Below are 21,662 nucleotides of genomic sequence, written 5' to 3'. Positions count from 1 at the left end.
TGCCCGGGACTCCGCTCCGGGGAAGACCCTGACACACTGTCCATATATGGACAGCGATGTCAGGGAATTCCACAGAGTCCCGGAGCAGAGCCTATACCAGCGCTCTGCACGGGACTCCGGCTCTGGGGAAGCCCCAGACATCTTGTGTCCAAACATGGACACCGATGTCAGGGAATTCCAAAGAGTCCCGGAGCAGAGCCGATACTAGTGCTCTGCCCCGGACTCCGCTCTAGGGAAGACCCTGACACACTGTCCACATATGGACAGCAATGTCAGGGAATTTCAGAGTCTCGTAGCAGAGCCAATACTAGCGGCTCTGTATCCCGCGGGCCGCAGATGACAGCCCCAGGGGCTGCATGCGGCCCACGGGCCGCGTGCTTGAGACCCCTGATCTAGATCGATCCTGTTTTTTATACAATGGAAATCAATGGCAACACCATCTTGTTGCATCCTATTTTATAGGTATCATGTTTTCTAATCTTGAAAGAAAAAAAAACCAGTACTTCTTAAGAGGTTGCAAAAATGTGGTGTGATATAAAGATATCTAACATATACGTAGATGAGCTGAAGGAGAGTGGTCTGGGACAAAAAAAAGCTAGATAATGAGTACCCTGGATCATATGAAAGCAGAAGGGCATGATGCATAGTAGGGGTAAGTTCACACAGGGCGGATACGCTACATAAAGGTACACAGCAAATCTGCCCTGGCAGCCGCAGGTAATTCCAGATGAAAAACCCAAATTGTGATTAATTTTTTTGTCCGCTGCGGAAAACAGAAGCAAAAAATAAATAAACGTCCATACTTACCGTCTGACGTCCTGCAGCCTGGCCTCCTGATATGACGTTTCATCCCATGCAACCTGTGATTGGCTGCAGCGGTCACATGGGATGAAACGTCATCCCAGAAGGCCGTCCTGGAAGAACCATAAAAGAATTCTGGGTAAGTATAAGATATTTTTTTTTCTGAGTTGCGATATTTGTGGGGGAATCTCAGCTTCTCCACTGCAACAATCGCAACATCTGCTATTTGTTAAGGATTTTACCTCCCATTGAATTCAACACCCGCAACAGAAAAGCAACAGAAAAGCAGCTTACAATTTACGCAAATACAATTTACACAGTGTGGTTTTTCCGCTTATCATTTACGCAGCGTGTGGATGAGATTTCTTAAAATCTCATCCACTCTGCTGCTACTGTATTATCCTACAAAATACGTTTTCAGAAAATCTGCAGTATTTACGCTACATATAAACTTACCCAGGTCTGGGAAACTTGCAACTTTTATTTAGGACTAACACGTTTTTTTATTCCTGCACTGCAATAGCATAATAGAGGAACTGCTTCCATCACATAAATCATAATATTAATTACATAAACTTTGCATTTAGCTTTGCACAAGTGTTCTGATATAACACACATGCAATTTTTTATGCAGATTTTTGAGCCAAAGCCAGGAGTAAATCCAACAGACATAAAATGTCCTTACTTTATACCTCTTTACCTTTTAATACACTTTCAGTATTACACCTCAAACTGTACCAAAATCTTCGTGTGTGATTCTATTCTCAGAAGACCAGGATCACACACACACAGTTTTGACGCAGTTTTTGTGGCAGAGTTTGGCTGTTCTTTGAGCCAAACACAGAAGTGGAGACACAAGAAAGGAGTTGCCACAGGAGGACCCACAAAAGCTGCATCAAAACTGTGTGTGTGATCCTGGCCTAAGGGTATATTCAGATGTAGCGGCCATGTCACGTTTTTTTTGCCATGACTAAAGCAAAGTTAGTAAAACATATAAAGTTGTGAAACATATACATAAGTGAAATATATATAAAAAAATGTGTTTCACCTCTAAAAAACATGTTCAATTACCGTATCGTAAAACGGCATGCGTTTTTGACTGCACTTTAACCGCTACGTATGAACATACACTTATATGAACAAAGCCGGCCTTAGGGGTGTGCGACCTGTCCGAGTGCACAGGACGCTGTACCCTCCCAGCATGTAGAGGGCGGCACTGGGCTCTGCCTCTACTCTGTGCTCTACTCTTAGTTACAAACACGGAATAATAAGAGTCGAGGAGCAAGAAAAGAGGAGGAAGCTGCACCCACAGCCCGTCCTGCAAGAAGCCTGTGATCTTGTCAGCAAGGAGAGATGGTGAGTATCTATGTGTGTCTGTGTGTCTCTGTGTGTATACAGTATGTGTCTCTGTGTGTATATGTGTGTGTATGCAGCATGTGTCTCTGTGTTTGTATGTGTATATGTAAGGCTGGGTTCACACGACCTATTTTCAGACGTAAACGAGGCATATTATGCCTCGTTTTATGTCTGAAAATAGGGCTACAATACGTCGGCAAACATCTGCCCATTCATTTGAATGGGTGTGCCGACGTACTGTGCAGACGACCTGTAATTTACGCGTCGTCGTTTGACAGCTGTCAAACGACGACGCGTAAATTGACTGCCTCGGCAAGGAAGTGCAGGACACTTCTTTGGAGGTTTTTGGAGCCGTTTTCTGATAGACTCCAAAGAAAACAGCTCCAAAAACGGACGTAAAAACACCGCGAAAACGCAGTGAAAAACGCGAGTTGCTCAAAAAATGTCTGAAAATCAGGGGCTGTATTTTCAGACGTTTTTGGTCACTACGTGTGCACATACCCTTACAGTGTGTGTGTGTTTATGCCTCTTTGGAAAAGTGTGTGTTCAATATTAAAGTAGAACAGATACAACGAAGATATCTGTGCTGCCCTCTATACCCTGCTGCACCTATATATCCTGCTGCCCCTTATATGCCCTGCTGCCCCTATATACCCTGCTGCCCATTATATACCCTGCTGCACCTTATATATCCTGCTGCCTCCTATATACCCTGCTGACCCTTATATACCCTGCTGCCTCTTATATACCCTTTGCCTCCTATATATGATGCTGCCCCTTATATACCCTGATGCCCCTTATATACCCTGATGCCCCTTATATACCCTGCTGCCTCCTATATACCCTGCTGCCCCTTATATACTCTGCAGCCCATTATATACTCTGCTGTCCCTTATATACCCTGCTGCCCCTATATACTCTGCTGCCCCTATATACCCTGCTACCACTATATACCATGCTGACCCTTAAATACCCTGCTGCCCCTTATATACTCTGCAGCCCATTATATACTCTGCTGTCCCTTATATACCCTGCTGCCCCTTATATAGCCTGCTGCCCCTTATAAACCCTGCTGCCCCTTATATACTCTGCTGCCCTTATATATATATATGCTTCTGTGTGTGTGTTTATATGTGTCTGTGGGTATAGTTATCATCTATGACATTATCTGTACTCAGAGAGTTATCACTGTGTTATCTGTGGTGTTACGCAGGACTACAGATAACGTCTACTACATTATCTGTACTCAGTTATTACTGTGTGTTATCTGTTGTGTTACATAGGGCTGCACGTGAAATCTACGACATTATCTGTACTCAAAGAGTTATCACTGTGTGTTATCTGTGGTGTTATATAGGACTGCATGTGAAATCTACTACATTATCTGTACTGTGTATATATGTGATTGTGTGGGTATATATGGGTCTGTTTGTGAATGTGTCTTTGTGCTTGTATATATGTGCCTTTTATGTATTTGTATATGTTCCTGTCTGTGTATTTATCTGCTGGTGTGTGTGTGTGTGTGTGTGTGTGTGTGTGTGTGTGTGTGTGTGTGTGTGTGTGTGTATGTGTTTGTACGTCTATATATTTAACTGTATGTATATATTCCAGAAAGTGTGTATGTATATTTGCCTGTATGTTTAAATATCTGTCCTTATGTATGTACAGTATATATGTTCCAGTTTGTACGTGTCTATATTTGTGGTTCATTTTTGTTTTGTGTACGGGGCGGAAATAGAGAGTCCCGAACAGGGTGCTATCCAACATAAGGCCGGCCCTGTATATGAACATGGGAATACAAGTGTTGTTCTAGAGTGTTTCAATGAAGAGCTTGACTCCAGGTACACATGTGAATGCTAGCTCCTTTGTGAGCCATAAAATCATGACTTTCAACATCAGGACTCTTGAGGACACTGTTCCCAGTAAACTGTGCGCTCTGTAAATGGTAGAGTTAAGAATTTCAAACCGTGGGGACAGGTAAAACTATTATTGGGCTTATTAGACTTTTTCCATAAAGCAAAGCTTAGAGTATGTTCACATGTTGCATTCCACTGTTAATTTTATTTGTGCTGTATACATATTGTTTTAACCCCTTCCCGACTGCTCACTGTCTTTTGACGACGGACGGTGCAGGTCCCGAGTCTACAGCGATGTCTTTTGGTGTCGCTGTAGAAAAGGCTTATGTGCACTCATACTCTAAGCAGGAGCTGTTATGAACAGCTCCTGTATTTAGAGCAGCCTTCCGATTATGGCTGGGATTGAAGGAAACTCTGATCCTGGCTGTTCAACCCTTTGATAGGGGGACACCCCCTTTCGATTGTGTCACTGGAATACTCTGCAGTCATGCTTGGGGACCTAGAATGGACCCCAGGGCTGTCTTTTCTGTAAGTTTGCTGCTAGGACAACCTATGAGTTGCCCTAATGCCTCATGCACACGACCGTGTGCGCCGGCCGAGTCCAGTCAGTGATCCGAGGAAAGATAGAACATGTCTTATCTTTCCTCGGATCAGGGACTCTGATAATTTTTTACGGATCAGATTCACCCGCTATCGGGTGCCACTCAGATGCCATCAAAAACAGCCCGAGTGGCACAACGGTCGTGTGCATGAGGGGTAACAGCAGCCTGTCATAGTGACACAGTATAATGTATTAGCATACAAGAGCATGCTAATACATTATAAGTATAAAATAATGTTGTTAAAAAGTTATCCCATCATGGGATTAAAAAAAAAGTAACCAAAAAAGTAATAATAAAGAAACGTCCACTAAAAGAGTCATTATTAAGTATAAATTATATTTTATTGCCCATATATTACAAAAAAACAAAAAACATATACATATTAGGTATCTACATGACCGTAATAATCAGAAAAAATAATTTGACTGGTTATTTAGCAAATATCGTTTTTTTTTCTATATTCATTCTTCAAAAATAAATGACATAAATTACATAGTTCTTTATTTGCACCCCCAAACTGTGCAGGAAAAAAAACATAGAAAACATTTATCCTGCATAAAACAAGGCCTTATATAGCCAAGTCAATGAAAAAGTAAAAAAAAATATATAGCTGCTGAAAGGCAGAGAGGCAAAAACGAAAATAATTAAACTGGTCATTAAGGTCTTTTCAGGTCTTGCCATTAAGGGGTTAAACTAATTTTCTATAGATTACAAAAGGCAAAAAAGATTTAAGTACTGTGACTTAATCGAAATATTTCTATCTGTCCTGAAAATTTATGTTTTCATTTAAGTTCTGTCCTGGCCACCAATAGAGCGATAAGTGCATCAAGCTTAGGAGTCATGAGATCTAAGCTTTCTTTCCTGTCGAACACTCCCTCTGTGCCAGACTCTGTATGTTAGGCTAATGTGTTCTCACAGCCTTGTGGGAAAACAGTAGTTAATCTGAGACCATGAAGACTAGTAATCCATTAAAGCAATGCACCTCTCTGTTACTTATTGGGGTAACCTCCAAAAATAAAGGAAGGCAGATTCAGACCCCACATGCAGAGGAAGTTGAATGGAAAGAGGGCTCAGTCCCCTGCCTCAGTGATAACATCTTGTTAAAACATTCATGCCTGAATTTGAGATCATGAAACATTTAGAAGCAGCTGTGATAAATTATGAAATATTTAGAGTGCTCCCGTTAGCTAATTGCAGTCAGAGTGGTCAGAATTAAACAGGGAAAAAAATAGTCATAAACAAATAATAAATAAGGCTAGTAAAATTCTCAGGCTAAAGATGAAACCAGGAAATAACCCATCCTGTGCCAAGAGCCCTGCACTCAACCGCTGTCTGACAAAATATATGGGTGTTTATTATAGTAGGAAAGTGATGCAATCGCCATCGTAATCCGCTATATATTAAAGAAACATAAGTCATTCTGTAGAATTTTCTATGAAACTAATTAAAATGGTAACCTGGTCACTTTAAATCAAGATCACAATCAATGTGACTGAAACTTTCAGAATAAACGCACAATTGCTGGGAAAGAAAACTTCTACAAAGTAAAGTGAATCCAAATGGAAGATTGTATTAGCGGCTTCATGACTTTAAGATGTCTCCCAACTATTTCAGACTAGACGATTTTGTACGACATGGGGGGAGATTTCTTCATGAAATATGGCAGAATTATATTGTAAATTATGTTTAAATGGTACACATGATATGTGCCACATTTATGTGTTTTTACAACTTTTTATGCCTCTGTACCTTGACAGATTTAAATAATGCTGAGAGAAAGTGGCAGGGCTAGGAGCAGTGGTAAATGTGTCAAATTTTTGGAAAGTTATTGGTGTACATATATACCAGCAATGAGGCAGCGTAAGAAAGAGAAATGAGTCATGCCAGAAGGTTATGACAAATGTATTATTCTACCTGTGCCATTTGAATTTTTATTATGGTGCAATTTGGCACATTTCTGATGGCAATATGTCTTACAAAAGTGTGAAAAATCTCAAACATAAATTTTAACTTCTTACCCTATGCCTGGGAATTGCACTCTTTTGGAAAAAAGAAAATACAAGTTGATTTTACACTCCAATATCAAGACACAATAAATAAATTAATTACATTTGTTACATTTATGCAATTATAATAAGCCCTGATATTGATTGCAAAGAGTAATCAGCTGCTTCTGCTGAGAGTATATGCGCCAGAAATATATCAAGTCTGACGTCAGATGACCGTAGTATAGGTCCGTGTGAAGGCCGTTAAAACAACGACCGTCACACGGACGCATGTATTTCAATGGGGCCATTCACACGGCCGTTGTTTCAACAGACCATGTGAAGGGTCTGTTAAAAAATAGAACATGTCCTATTTTCTTCAGTTTTCACAGATCCCTCGATAGACTCAAGTCTATGGGGATCCGTGAAAACGGGACCTGCACAGGTGCAACTCGGACAGGAAAAACTGCCGTGCTTCATGTCCGAGTTTGCACTCGTTCATGTGAATCTTGCTTAAAGAACAACAAATGTACAGTGGTTGGCATGTTGCCAATAAAGGGGTCCTGAGTTTGAATCCAACCAAGGAGATCAAATGCATGGAGTTTCTATGTCCTCCTTGTATTTGTGTGAGTTTCCTCACACAATCCAAAACATACTGACAGGGTAATTGGTTTCTTATGAAATGAACCCATGTGTATGTGTATTATAAGATTGTGACAGCGTTGCGGAATATGTTGATGTTAGATATGAAACTGGAAATAAATTAAAATGTAGGTTTTAAATGGCCTATTATGCATCTACTACACAAGGACGTAATGAACAAATCATTACAAAAACGTTCCTTTTTCTAACAATCCTTTGCAAATTCAGCTGATTTAAGAGGTTTCTCCCTTGAGGCACAATGTCTATAAGATGTTATGATGTCTAGCCTCACCTATACAGGGAAAGCAAAGCATAAAGGAGAATGGTCACTATCACAATAAACGTATAAAGCTCTGGGGTTTACTCCGAGTTGAGAATGAAGAGCATCACCTGGATTTTGACTTCAACTAATGACTTTACTGCATATAAAAGATGTGAAAATGTTTTTACTATAAATATGTTAGTATTTTACTATATGGAGATAGAAATAAATTTAACCCCTTAATGACCAGCCTATTTTAGACCTTAATGACCAGCCTATTTTTTACGTTTTTCCATCGTCGCATTCCAAGAGCTATAACGTTTTTATTTTTGCGTCAACATAGCTGTATAAGGTCTTGTTTTTTGCGGGACAAGTTGTATTTTTTAATAGCACCATTTTGAGGTACATATTATTTATTGATTAACTTTTATTAACTTTTTTTGGGGGGGAATAGAAAAAAATCTGAAATTTCGCCACTCTTTTTTGCGTCCTAAATCTACGCCGTTTACCGTGTGGTATAAATAACACAATAACTTTATTCAGCGGGTTGTTACGATTGCAACAATACCAAATTTGTATAGATTTTGTATGTTTTACTACTTTTACACAGTAAACGCTTTTTTTTCAAAATTATTTGTTTTTGTGCCTCCATATTTGAAGAGCCGTAACGTTTTTATTTTTTCGCCGATGCGGTTGTATGAGGGCTTTTTTTTGCGGGACGACTTGTAGTTTTTATTGGTACCATTTTGGAGTAGATGCGACTTTTTGATCACTTTTTAATCACATTTTTTTAAAGTCAGTATTCACAGAAAACAGCAATTTTTCCGTTGTTTTTTATTACATTTTTTACGCCGTTCACCGTGCGGGTTAAGTAATGTAATAGCTTTATAGTCGGGGTCGTTACGGACGCGGCGATACCAAATATGTGTAACTTTTTAACTTTATTTTGGGTTTTTAATACTAAAGCAGTTTGTAAGGGGAAAAAGTGGGTTTTTCATTTTATTTTTTATTAACTTTATTAAACTTTTTTTTTTAAACTTTTTTACTAGTCCCACTAGGGGACTTTAATATGCGATTCTCCGATCGCTATTATATTACACTACAATACTTTTGTATTGCAGTGTATTACTGCCTGTCCGTTTAACATTCACTACAGGCAGACCTGGGGGCCTTTATTAGGGCGGGTTCACACATAGCGGAATTTCACTTAAATTCCGCTGCGGACACTCCGCAGCGTTAATCCGCAGCGGAGCCGTTTCTCCATTGACTTTCACTTTAATTTAGCAGTGTTCGTTTACACGATGCGTACAATTCCGCTGCGGAGCATAGGCTGCGGAGCGGAATTTGGTGTCCGCAGCATGCTCTGTCTGTTGCGGAGCAGTGGCGGACTGGTTGCGGACTCATGGCGGAATTTCTCCATTGACTTCAATGGAGAGTCAAAATTCCGCAATGAAGTCCGCAGATCTTATGTGTGCTGCGGAGCGTATTGTTTTTACTACCATGACATTTCTTCATTCTGGCTGGACCTATGTATTTCTAGGTCTACAGCCAGACTGAGGAAGTCAATGGGGCTCCCGTAATGACGGGAGCGTTGCTAGGAGACGTCTGTAAATAGTCACTGTCCAGGGTGCTGAAAGAGTTACGCGATCGGCAGTAACTGTTTCTGCACCCGGGACAGTGACTACCGATCTCAATATACATGTATCTGTAAAAAAATAGATAAGTTCATACTTACCGAGAACTCCCTGCGTCTGTCTCCAGTCCGGCCTCCCAGAATGACGTTTCAGTGTAAGTGACGGCTGCAGCCAATCACAGGCCAAGCACAGGCTGCAGCGGTCACATGGACTGGAGCGTCATCCAGGGAGGTCCGGCCGGATGCCGAAAGAGGGACGCGTCACCAAGACAACGGGCGGTAAGTATGAATTTCTTTGACTTTCACTAGGGAAAGTGCTGTCCCTTCTCTCTATCCTGCACTGAATAGGGAGAAGAGAAGCACTTTTCCTGCAGACCGCAGCGGCCAGTCCGCATCAATTTTCTGCACATTTTGAGCAGATCCGCTGCAGAATCTGCAACGCAGATTCTGTGCGGCATTGATGCGGACAGTTGCGGAGGAATTCCGCCATGTGTGGTCATGCCCTTAGGCCCGCGGAGACACAGACACTCAGCGATCTTATCGCCAGGTGTCAGTGGGATGAGAGGGAGCTCCCTCCCTCTCTCGAAAACTACTCAGATGTGGTGCACGCTATTGAGCACCGCATCTGAAGGGTTAAAGGGGTGAGACCGATACTAATATCGATCTCACCTGGTCGAGCAGGGACGCTCCCAGCCCTCAGCTACATCTGGTAGCTGAGAGCAGGCAGATTTGACAGCTCCCTGCTCTGTTTACTTTATTCTGATGCAGTGCCGTGAAAAGGCATATGCATCAGAATAAAGCTCGTTAGTGGCCGCCATGAAAAGGCATATTGGCGGTCACTAACGGGTTAAGTTAAAAGCTAAAAACCAGCATCTGCTCTACACCCAGGGTGCCCATGACAAGACTTCCTGTGCACTTATATTTCAGCATTTTCATGAGAATATTCTTTGAAACCAAATCATCAACTATAGCACAGTGTCAAAAATTTTAGATAAAATAGAGGGATAGAATGATAGGATGTTTATTGTTGGCAGAAACAGGGAAGTTGGATCCAGCGCTAGGAGTGTGGTAGAGGTAAAACGGAAAACTAGTTTCCAAGTTTAATTGTTCTCTGTTAAAAATCGAAGCACAGGGGCTACGAAAAAATAAAGTGACAGGTAGGTCAGTCCAGAGTACAGAGAGAAGGAATGCAAGGGCGGTAGCCCCTGTGCTTCGATTTTTAACAGAGAACAATTAAACTTGGAAACTAGTTTTCCGTTTTACCTCTACCACACTCCTAGCGCTGGATCCAACTTCCCTGTTTCTGCCATACCTTCTGCGTGTGCCGACACGAGGATCCGTGTTGCTGATTCTTATATCCTTCTGTGACAAGGTGAGCTGGAGGAGTTCCTTCATATATTTTTTCTTGATGTTTATTGTTATTTAGAGTATATTTACGGAGAACCAAGAAAAAGAGAAAGCTATCCTGTACATACAGTGCACTCAAAGTCTTTAGACCCTTTCACTTTATTCACATTTTGTTACGTTAAAGAGGCTCTGTCACCACATTATAGATAATGTAGATTACTGCAGTGTTTTTTACTTAGAAAAACGACCATTTTTGATGGAGTTATGACCTATTTTATGCTAATGAGTTTCTTAATGGACAACTGGGCGTGTTTTACTTTTTGACCAAGTGGGCGTTGTGGAGAGAAGTGTATGACGCTGACCAATCAGCGTCATACACTTCTCCCCATTCATTTACACAGCACATAGTGATCCTGGTTGTTCACTATGTGCTGTCACTTACTCACATATTAACGTTACTGAAGAGTCCTGACAGTAAATATACATCACTACCAGCCGGGACGTGATTTCTATTCAGAATCCTGACACTTCACTAACGTTTGTGTGAACTTTACAGCACAGCAAGCGTAATCTCATTTTAAATGACAGTTTACAGCGTAATCTCATACGAGACTACGCTTGCTGAAATTTCACACAAACGTTACAAACGTTACCAAAGTGTCAGGATTCTGAATAGACATCACGTCCTGGCTGGTAGTGATGTCTATTCACTGTCAAGACAGTTGAGTAACATTAATGTGTGTGTATGTGGCTGCACATAGTGATCTAGTAAGATCACTATGTATAAGTATAGGAAAGGGAAGTGGGAAAAGTAGTGTGTATTATCAAAATAGAAAAAATAATAAATATTTTATTGAAACAATTTAAAAAAACCAATGTTAGATGGAAATAGTGTTGTACCAAGATCCCCTAAATTGGCACACTAAGACAAATTATGTCTAGAATAAATATGCTCCGTTTTATTGAAGTTAAATAGCCTAGCCTCCACTGAAGATATGATTATAGGACTTCTAAAATGAACCCTACAGTGGTCCAGAAAATGTGTTTGTATCAATGAATTCTTAATGTTTGTTACCTATAGTAAATAGTCAGGGGACAGTCAGATTACATTTGATCCTAAAGGTTTCTCCAACGGGCTGTAAATTAAGCCCAGCGGTGGAGAAACCTTTGCATCAATGTGATTGCAATGTGTTATATACACATATAGTCCTATGTGGACAGGCACAGCACAGCAGAGTGGAAGCTGCTATGTGTTCCTAACTCCACAAGGAGAAAGAATGAGGCATACTGTCTGTGTGACCGCCCATGACTGTGGCTTTTCTCTCATTCTTTCTCCTTGTGGAGTTGGGAACACGTAGCAGCTTTAACTCTGCTGTGCTTTGCCTGTCCACATAGGACTATATGTGTATATAACACATTGCAATCACATTGATGCAAAGGTTTCTCCACCGCTGGGCTTAATTTACAGCCCGTTGGAGAAACCTTTAGGATCAAATGTAATCTGACTGTCCCCTGACTATTTACTATAGGTGACAATCATTAAGTCCTATAATCATATCTTCAGTGGAGGCTAGGCTATTTAACTTCAATAAAATGGAGCATATTTATTAGTAAAGTGCCAAAACAAATAACACATACACATATATGGTTTCCCCATGATCGTAACAACTTGAACAATAACATGAACACATTAATTAAACCGCCGGATGAACGGCGTCCAAAAAAAACGCAAAAAACAACGGCAAAATTCTCTCTTTTCTCCCATTCACCCCATAAAAAATTTAATAAAATTGAATCTATAAGTCCTATGTACCCCAAAATAGTACTAATGAAAACTACACCTTGGCCCACAAAAATCAAGCCCACATATGGACACATTGACGGAAAAATAAAAAAATTACGGCTCTTGGAATGCGGCGATGCAAAAACAAGTAATTTTTTTCTAAAAGGTTTTTTATTGTGCAAACGTAGGAAAACATATAAAACCTTTACATATTTGATATCCCCGTAATCGTGCCGACCCATAGAATAAAGTTAACATGTTATTTACACTGCATAGTAAACGGCGTAAATTTATAACGTGAAAATCAATGCTGGAATAGCTGCTTATTTTCAATTCTCACCTAAAATAAAGTTAATAAAAGTTAATCGATATATTATAAGCATCTAAAAATGGTGCAATTACAAAATACAACTCGTCCCGCAAAAAACTAGCCCTTATACGGCTATGTCCACAAAATAAAAAAAAAGTTACGACTGGAATGTAACCGTGAAAAAATAAAAAATAATCCTTGGTCGTTAACGCGCAAAACGGCCTGGTCATTAAGGGGTTAAGAAAGTCATTATCTAAATAAAAAAGACTGCTGTAATCTACATCACAGCTCCGATCACATTATGTAGAAGATAGGCCACTTATAATGTGGTGACAGTGTCTCTTTAAGGTCTTGTGCTAAAATAAATGCAAATTCAACTTTATCCCCATCATTCTGCACTTAATACCACATAATGACAAAGTGAAAACAAAATTTTAGAAATGTTTGTAAATTTATTAAAAATTAAAAACTGGCATGGACATAAGTATTCAGACTCTTTGCTATGACACTTGAAATTTATCACTGAGGGCCTCCCATTTCTCTAGATCATCTTTGAAATGTTTGTATACCTTGCTTGGAGTACACCTGTGGTGAATTCATTTGATTGGACATGATTTGGAAAGACACACCTCTGTCTATATAAGGTCTCACAGCTGACAATGCATATCAGAGCAAAAACCAAGCCACGAGGAGAAAATAACTGCCTGTAGAGCTCAGAGACAGGATTATGTGGAGGCACAGATCTGGAGAAGGGTACAAAATATTTTTTTTACTGCACTGAAAGTTCTGAAGAGCACAGCGGCCTCCATAATTCTTAAATGGAAGTTTGGAAAAAACAAGGACTCTTACTAGAGCTGTCCGCCCCACCAAACTCTGGTTGAGCTCCCCACTTTACTCCGGTTGAGCTCCAAAGATCCTGTGTGCAGATGGTAGAAACTTCCGCCAATCTGGGCTTTATGGCAGAGTGGCCAGAAAGATGCTTCTCCTTAGTAAAAGAAACATAAAAAGCCTGCCTGGAGTTTGCAAAAAGCACCTGAAGGACTCAGACTGTGATAAACAAGATTCTATGGTCTGATGAAACCAAGATTGAACTTTTTAGTCTCAATTCTAAGCATCATGTCTGGAGCAAACCAGGCACTGCTCATCGCCTGCCCAATACCATCCCTACAGTGAAGCATGGTGGTGGCAGCATTATGCTGTGTGTGTGTTTTTTAGTGGCTGGGACAGGGAGACTGGTCTGGGTTAAGGAAAGATGAATTGAGCAGAGTACAGAGTTATTCTTAATAAACACCTGATCCAGAGTGCTCTGGGCCTCAGACTGGGCCGATAGTTCACCTTCCAACTAGACAATAACCATAAGTATACAGCCAAGACAACACAGGAGCGGCTTAGGGACAGCTCTGTGAATGTCCTTGAGTGTCCCAGCCAGAGCCCTTACTTGAACCCAATCGAAAATCTCTGTAGACACTTGAAAATAACGCTCCACCGATTGTCCCCATCCAACCTGATAGGGCTTTAGAGGATCTGCAGAGAAGAATGGCAGAAAATTCCCAAATCCAGGTGTGCAAACTTTGTGGCATCGAAACCAAGAAGACTGGAGGCTGCCAAAGGTTTCTTCAGCTAAGTACTGCGTAAAGGGTCTGAATTCTTATGTTAATGCAATAATTCAGTTTTTCCTTTTCAATAAATTAGCAAAGATTACTAACATTTTGTTTTCACTTTGTTATTATGGGGTATTGAGTGCAAAATGATGGGGAAAAGCTTGTAAATCTTTTTTTTATTTTAGCACAAGGCCCCAACATAACAAAATGTGAAATATGTAAAGGGTCTGAAGACTTTCTGAATGCATTGAATTTCAGGTTAGGTAATGAAGGACCACTAATAGATCTGGTTTCATACTTTTTAGTTTGATCAATTGTAAAAAAAAAGTTACATTATTTTGCTTTAAGGACATTTTCAATGCTAATTATTTGCAAAAAAAATAAGAGAAAACCTGAAACTGACAGCAACCTCCATGACAGACCTAAATAATTTTGCATGATGTATTGTATTGTATAAACCATCACACAACATGTCGCTGGAGCATTACAGCCAGGTGTAACTTAAAGGGAAGGTGTCACGAAAAAAAACATTTTTATATATAATATTGCTTTTAGTATGTCATTAAAATAAATTTTATTTATTTTTGTTTTTGTGTTGTACTTTTTACTTTTTTCTTTCTTTTACTTCTCTATGGAGGCTGCCATTTTTTTTTCATCTCTGTATGTGTCGATTAACGACACATACAGAGATGGAATACGGCACATACATCCCCATAGAGAATGCGAACGGGAGCCGTTCCATTCACTATAGCATACGCCGTCTTTGTGGGACCGGCGCATGCGCCACTCCCACACAGACCAAAAGGAAGGTCTTTGGTAGAGCGACATCCGGCGCCATTTTAATGTGGACCGGAAGCCGCGGCCGGACAGTAAGATTACGACTTCCGGTCGCGGCTTCCGGCCATATGTTCAAAGCAGCGCAGACGCAAGGACTAGGAGCAGAGGTGGCAGCGGCGGCAGGAGCAGGTAAGTTATGTTTGTGTATGTGATGTGTGTGTATGTTAGTGTTATACTGTCTGATTACCACTGTATCTAATCCTCCTACACTGCATTCGCACAGAAAATGGCAGCACACTGTGTAGGAGGTTTGAACATTCAACCCCCTCCTTTCTTCTGGCACTAGCCAGGATAAAGGAGGGGGGATTGTGTGAGGACACTAGAGCAAGTGTGTCTACTCCAAATTTGCAGCATAAAGCAATGAGGTTGCTTTACCACATTGCCAATGCTGCAATTTTGGGAATTGCTCCCTCTAGTGACCAGCACATGGAAATGTTATAAATTAGAATCTAATTTATAATATTTCCTGACTTGTGAAAAAATTAAAAAAATTAAAACAATGTCTAATCATTTATATACTAACTGTTTAACTGAAAAAAACAAATAAATTCTAGCGATACATTCCCTTTAACTGGTTGCCGACACAGGACGAGTATGCTCGTCCTGAGCAGCGAGCACTTCGCGCATTAGGACGAGCATACTCGTCCTGTGTGACAGCCGTCTGTGCCGTCTCTGTGTGTGCGATCGAGAGCGGGGCAACGGCTGTAATACACAGCCACGGCCCCGCTCTGACAGCGGAGAGGAGAGAAACATCTTCTCTCCGCTGTTAACCCTTTGAACGCCGCGATGACAGCTGATCGCGGCGTTCAAGGAGAGGGGACTGCACATTGATCGCGTCACAGAAAATAACTGTGACGCGATCAAAGCCAACAACTCGTATGGCCAGACAGCCCAGGGTCCAGTGAAGGACCCCAGGGCTGTCTGAACATATTTCCTGTTGTTAGGGCATACTGAGGTATGCCCTAACAACTGCCTGTGTACGATCAGTAACAGGCTAATGTACTGGCATACAGATCTATGCCAGTACATTACAGTTACAAAATAAAAATCAAAATGATAAATCCCTTTATGGGATTAAAAAAAAAAGTTAAATGAATGTAAAAAAAAAATAATGGTAAATAAATAAATAAAAAGTAAATAAAATACACAGAAACACACATTTTTTATAATAAATAAACTTTTTAAAATATAAGTCCCAAAACATGAAATAATATATACATATTTGGTATCGCCACGACCGTAACAACCTGTACAACAAATTTATATCATTATTTATCATGATCGGTGTATGGTGTAAAAAAATAAATATTAAAACTGCAGCAGAACTGCATTTTTTCTGCATTTTAATCTAATTAAAAATTTATAGAAATTAAACGATAATGTATTTGTACCAAAAAATGGTACGTACATAAAGTACAACTCGTCCCGCAAAAAACAAAGTCTCATACAACTACGTCGTACAAAAAATAAAAGCGTTATGAGCGTCGGGATGCAAAGAGGGAAATTTAAAAAAAATTGCTCTGTCCTCAAGGCTAAAATTGGCCGTGTCCTTAAGGGGTTAAAGCTCCTGAAGCCAATGCTATTATGCATAATATATAGTTTCTGTATAAGGGGAAGAAGGACCATTGCATCTCCTCAGACTCTAGGGTCTATGTGGTAATGCAACCTTTGCACTCCTGTAGTTAAACCTGTGGCTGCTGTGACACTTATTGCTTTTGTGCTCTAGCATACCTCCCAACCATCCCAGATTCAGCGGGACAGTCCCGGATTCCTACTATGGGGGCATTAGACTGTATGGTGGCAGCTGAGGGGACATTATACTGTATGGGGCAGCTATGGGGGCATTATGCTGTATGGGGGCAGCTATGGGGGCATTATACTACTGTGGGACAGCTATGGGGTATTATACTGTATGGAGGCAGCTATGGGGTATTATACAGTATGGGGGCATCTGTGGGGGCATTATACTGTATGGCGTCATTACACTGTATGGGGGCATCTGTGTGGGCATTATACTGTATGGGGAATCTGTGTAGGCATTATTCTGTATAAGTGCATCTATGGGGGCATAATACTGTACGGGGCAGCTATGGGGCAGTATACTGTATGGGGGCAGCTATAGGGGCATTATACTTTGAGGAGGCACTATGCGAGTATGATACTGTGTGGGCTGAACTAAGTGTGTATAGGCGGGGATTGGGCATGGTTAGAGGTGTAGCTTAAAAAGGAATAAATTTGCCCCTCTTAGCAATACTTGAAAGTTGTGAGGTATGGCTCCAGTCTTACAGCAGAGCAATCCTCAGTACTCTCTTGAGTATTTGAAGTATAAATTAAACCGCACAAAGCCTGAAAAAAATATGAAGACCTAAAATACACAAAACAAATGAGTTTCTTAAAATGTAAAAAGTTATGTCACAGTACTTATGTAATGATTTCTATTAGTAATAGTACTAGTAAATCAGAACATCCAAATTCATACACACGTTGTGATCACAGGCATGCTAGGATATGAGTAGCCGAGGATTGGTCAGATGAAAATGCATTGTAAAGTAAAGGAATATATTACAAACCCTTCTATAGTCACAGAGTTCAGTGATGTGGCTTAGGGGAGAACATATAGTCATGGCTGGCTCTAGTTCATATGGTAATCGGATGCATGTGTCTGTGTGTCTGTGGGAATATTTTTGGTCTTGGTTTGCTAGCCGTGCCTGGCAGGAAGACTCTGCAGCTCGTGATTAGATATGTTGGGCAGTGTGGTGACTATAATTTCCCAAGGTCACTGTAGGACAGGCAGGAAGTTGTCCACCCACAGCATTCTGGGACATGTAGTATTCTAGCATAGTGTTACCAAAGAGAAAAACATATGAGAATAGTTATGATGAATGCATATGTAATAGGCTGATATAGTGGACATCAGTTTCCCTACAAGTTTAATTACCAGCTGTCTGTAATTCACGGGATAGACCCAAGTTTTGCAGATTTGTCACTGTTTCCTAATTTCTGACCTTATGCAAAAAAAATAGCTAATTTTCTGTATGTTTAGTGAATATCATGTCATTAATTCATTTTCCCCAGGCTTAAATGCAAATGTTCATGGATTGGTACTATTTAAAGGAAATGTTTCCCCTATTTTTTTTTCCTAATTAAAACTGGATAGTAAAACATAATCTTTTTTTTTCTAACATGTTTTTATTTTTCGATTGTAGATTTTTTCAGTCTATTTTCTGTACATGATTATGGGGGTAGCCTTCTTGCTTGAGCTGCTAATAAGAGCATTTAGAGATGTGCTTTACATCAGGGACATGGATCATAGGAACCTATAAATAGGAGGAGACCCAATGACTTCTATGGGAGTGTTTTCTAGGCATGCTCTGTGACCTGTGCAGAGGTCATTGTGCAGGGAAGGGGAGAAGGGGAGCTGTGTCCTTCACTTATTGTCAATGGCAGTGTTAGAAAACGTCTGTCACCTTTAGGTTGTCATGACTACTAGCCAAGCTTCTGGGTGGCACTGATTTGAGATGCAGAGCCAATCTTATTTATCTGTCTGCAACCTATCAGGACCAAGGGTGGAGTATTTGAGTCTGTTCCGTTTTTTCATTGTTGCTGGTGATTTTCTTGTGAATGCATGTGAATCATCGTTTCTGATCAAGCTCCTGGTTACACCCTGAAACACCTTGACTACTTGGACTCTTTGAACTGGACTTCGGCTTTTTCTTTGGGTTTACCCTCTACTCACTGATTTGAATATTCTGCTCACAGCCGGTTTCCACCTCTGCAACTCCTGGTATTCTTCTGTTTTGTGATTTGGACTTTTAGTCTCGCCTGGTTTGAACTCTGCTTGTTAGTCACCCATCTGGCTTTCTGGCTATCTGTTCTGCATTGCCTACAAGTGCACTTCCTGTCCAACACCTTATTCTGTTAAAGCAACATGGGTTTTATGCAGCCAAATCCAACCTGCCTTGCGGCGGGCTCTGGGGCAGACCATAGACTAGCCCTGAACAGAGTGGTGACGGACTTGAGGTAGCTGATTCACTTGTATGCTTGATCCAGCTGCCTTTGGGGAATTGCTCATATAACAATTCCATAAACTTTCACTCTGGAGAATTGCTCAAGTAGTGACTCCTTGACATAATCACAAGCCCTTTAAAATTGTCTTTTCCACCATGCAACTTATGCATGCTCTGGTGGAGCAGATGAACGGTTTGACTCACAGCTCGTACAAGATCTGTCCGAAAGGATTCAACAACATTAAACTGTGCAGGTCCAAGCAGTCGTTTCAGCTGCAACTCCGATTGAACCTAAAATTAACTTACATGATTATTTTTCCGGTGATCGTAAGTCTTTCGTTAACTGTCGTGAGAGTTGTAAATTTTATTTTCGTCTAAGGCCTTTTTCTTCTGGGACTGAGCAGCAACGAGTTGGTTTCATCATTTCCCTATTGCAGGGAGAACCTGGGCCTTTTCGTTAAGACCTGATGCCCCTGAATTTTTCTCTGTTGAGACCTTCTTTGCGGCTCTCGGTTTATTATATGGTGAACCAGATATCACTGCAGTGGCTGAGTCCAATCTGTTATCCCTCCAGCAGGGACGGCGTCCTGTCGAGGATTACAGTTCGGAATTTAGACAGTGGTCTGTGCCTTCACAGTGGAATGATGTAGCGCTCCATTGACAATTCCACCGAGGCCTTTCTGAAAACCTTCTGGTAAATTACCCTCCGCCCTCGACTTTAGAAGATACCGTGAATCTCGTTGTGCGTCTTGACTGACGTCTACAAGAGCGCAAAAATGAACATTCAGCAATGTTCTCTCCTCTTCCCTGCGCTGAGATCCCTCCATCTTTCTCACAGGAGACCATTCAGTTGGGGTCCACGATGTCTTCTCAAGAACTCTTCCAAACGTCCGGCTCTGGAAAACTTTAGAGCCTAGATGACCACAGGGAATGCCATGTGGGTGGTCAGGGATTTCCCACATTTTTTCAAAAGATCCTTTTGTCTGCTAATATATTGTTTAACAATGTTTGTATTTCTGGTCAGGCTTTTGTAGATTGTGGTTCTGTGGGTAATTTTTTGGATTTTCAGGTTGCTAAAAAATTGGCTATTGCCCTCGTTCAACTAAGGAGCCCTGTCAAAGTGTCTGCTGTAGATAATACCCCTCTCTCTCAGGGGTCGGTCAAGTTCTCCACTCCTCCTGTTACTTTGGAAGTGGGTACCTTGCATACTGAACTAATCTCTTTCTTTATCCTAGAAAATTTGGCTACTGAGGTAATACTGGGTATTTTATGGTTACAGGCACACAATCCTGTTATTGATTGGGTAAAGGCAGATTTGATTAAGTGGAATCCTAAATGTCATGAATCTTGTATGTCTCTGTCTACTAATGTATCTTGTAATAACATCGCTGCCTGAGTGTATTCAAGATTTTGAGGATGTCTTTTCTAAAATCGGTTGTAAATCCCTCACTCCTTATAGACCGTATGATTGCTCTATTGATGCTAAGCTTCCTAAAGGGAGATTTATAATCTTTTTACTCCGGAAAGACAAGGTATGAAAGATTATATTAAAAACAGTGTCTGTAAGGGTCATATTCGTCCATCTACTTCTCAGGTAGGGTGCAGGTTTTTTCTTTGTTGAAAAGAAAGATGGCAGTTTAAGACCCTGTATCGACTACCGTGAATTGAACAAGATTACCGTTAAAAATTAATATCCTCTTCCACTCATTCCGGCCCTAATTAATCAGATCTCAGGGGCCAAATGGTTCCCTAAACTAGATTAACCCTAGGCCTACAATTTGGTTCGTATCCGAAAAGGGGATGAGTGGAAGACAGGATTTAATACTCGAGATGGTCATTATGAGTATTTGGTCATGGCTTTTGGTTTAAGTAATGCTCCAGCTGTTTTTCAGAACCTGGTAAATGATATTTTCTGAAATTTTATTGGACGCTTTGTTTTTCTGTATCTGGACGATATTCTTGTATTTTCTTCTAATTGGGCCTCTCATGTTTAACATTTAAGTTCCGTCCGTCAAGTACTGAGGGAAAATTGTCTTTATGCAAAATTTGAAAAGTGTCTTATTGGAGTTCAGAAAGTAAATTTTTGGGGATATGTTCTGTCTCCTCATGATTTTCGTATTGACTCCGCTAAGGTTCAGGCGGTTCTTGATTGGGTTCGACCCACTTCACTAAAAGCTCTACAGAGGTTCCTGGGTTTTGCTAATTATTACCGAAAATGTATTCATAATTTTTACACCGTTGCCAAACCTTTGACAGATCTTACGAAAAAAGGATCTGACCCTTTAAATTGGAAACCTGGTACGCTTCCATACAACGTTGTTGTATGGAAGCACCTGTACTTGTTCAACCTGACATTTCAAGCCCCTTTATTGTTGTGTTTAATGCCTCAGAAGTAGGTGTGGGGGCTGTGTTGTCTCAAGGATTCTCTTTACTGACAAATTTGCGTCCCTGTGCATTTTTCTCTTGTAAGTTCTCTGCCACTGAGAAAAATTATGATATACACTACCGTTCAAAAGATTGGGGTCACCCAGACAATTTTGTGTTTTCCATGAAAACTCACACTTAGATTTATCAAATGAGTTGCAAAATGACTAGAAAATATAGTCAAGACATTGACAAGGTTAGAAATAATGATTATTA

Source organism: Rhinoderma darwinii, chromosome 8 (genome assembly GCF_050947455.1).
Source record: "Rhinoderma darwinii isolate aRhiDar2 chromosome 8, aRhiDar2.hap1, whole genome shotgun sequence".
Lineage (NCBI taxonomy): Eukaryota > Metazoa > Chordata > Amphibia > Anura > Rhinodermatidae > Rhinoderma > Rhinoderma darwinii.
The sequence above is the reverse complement of the archived record's forward strand: the minus strand, read 5'-3'. Positions refer to the sequence as shown.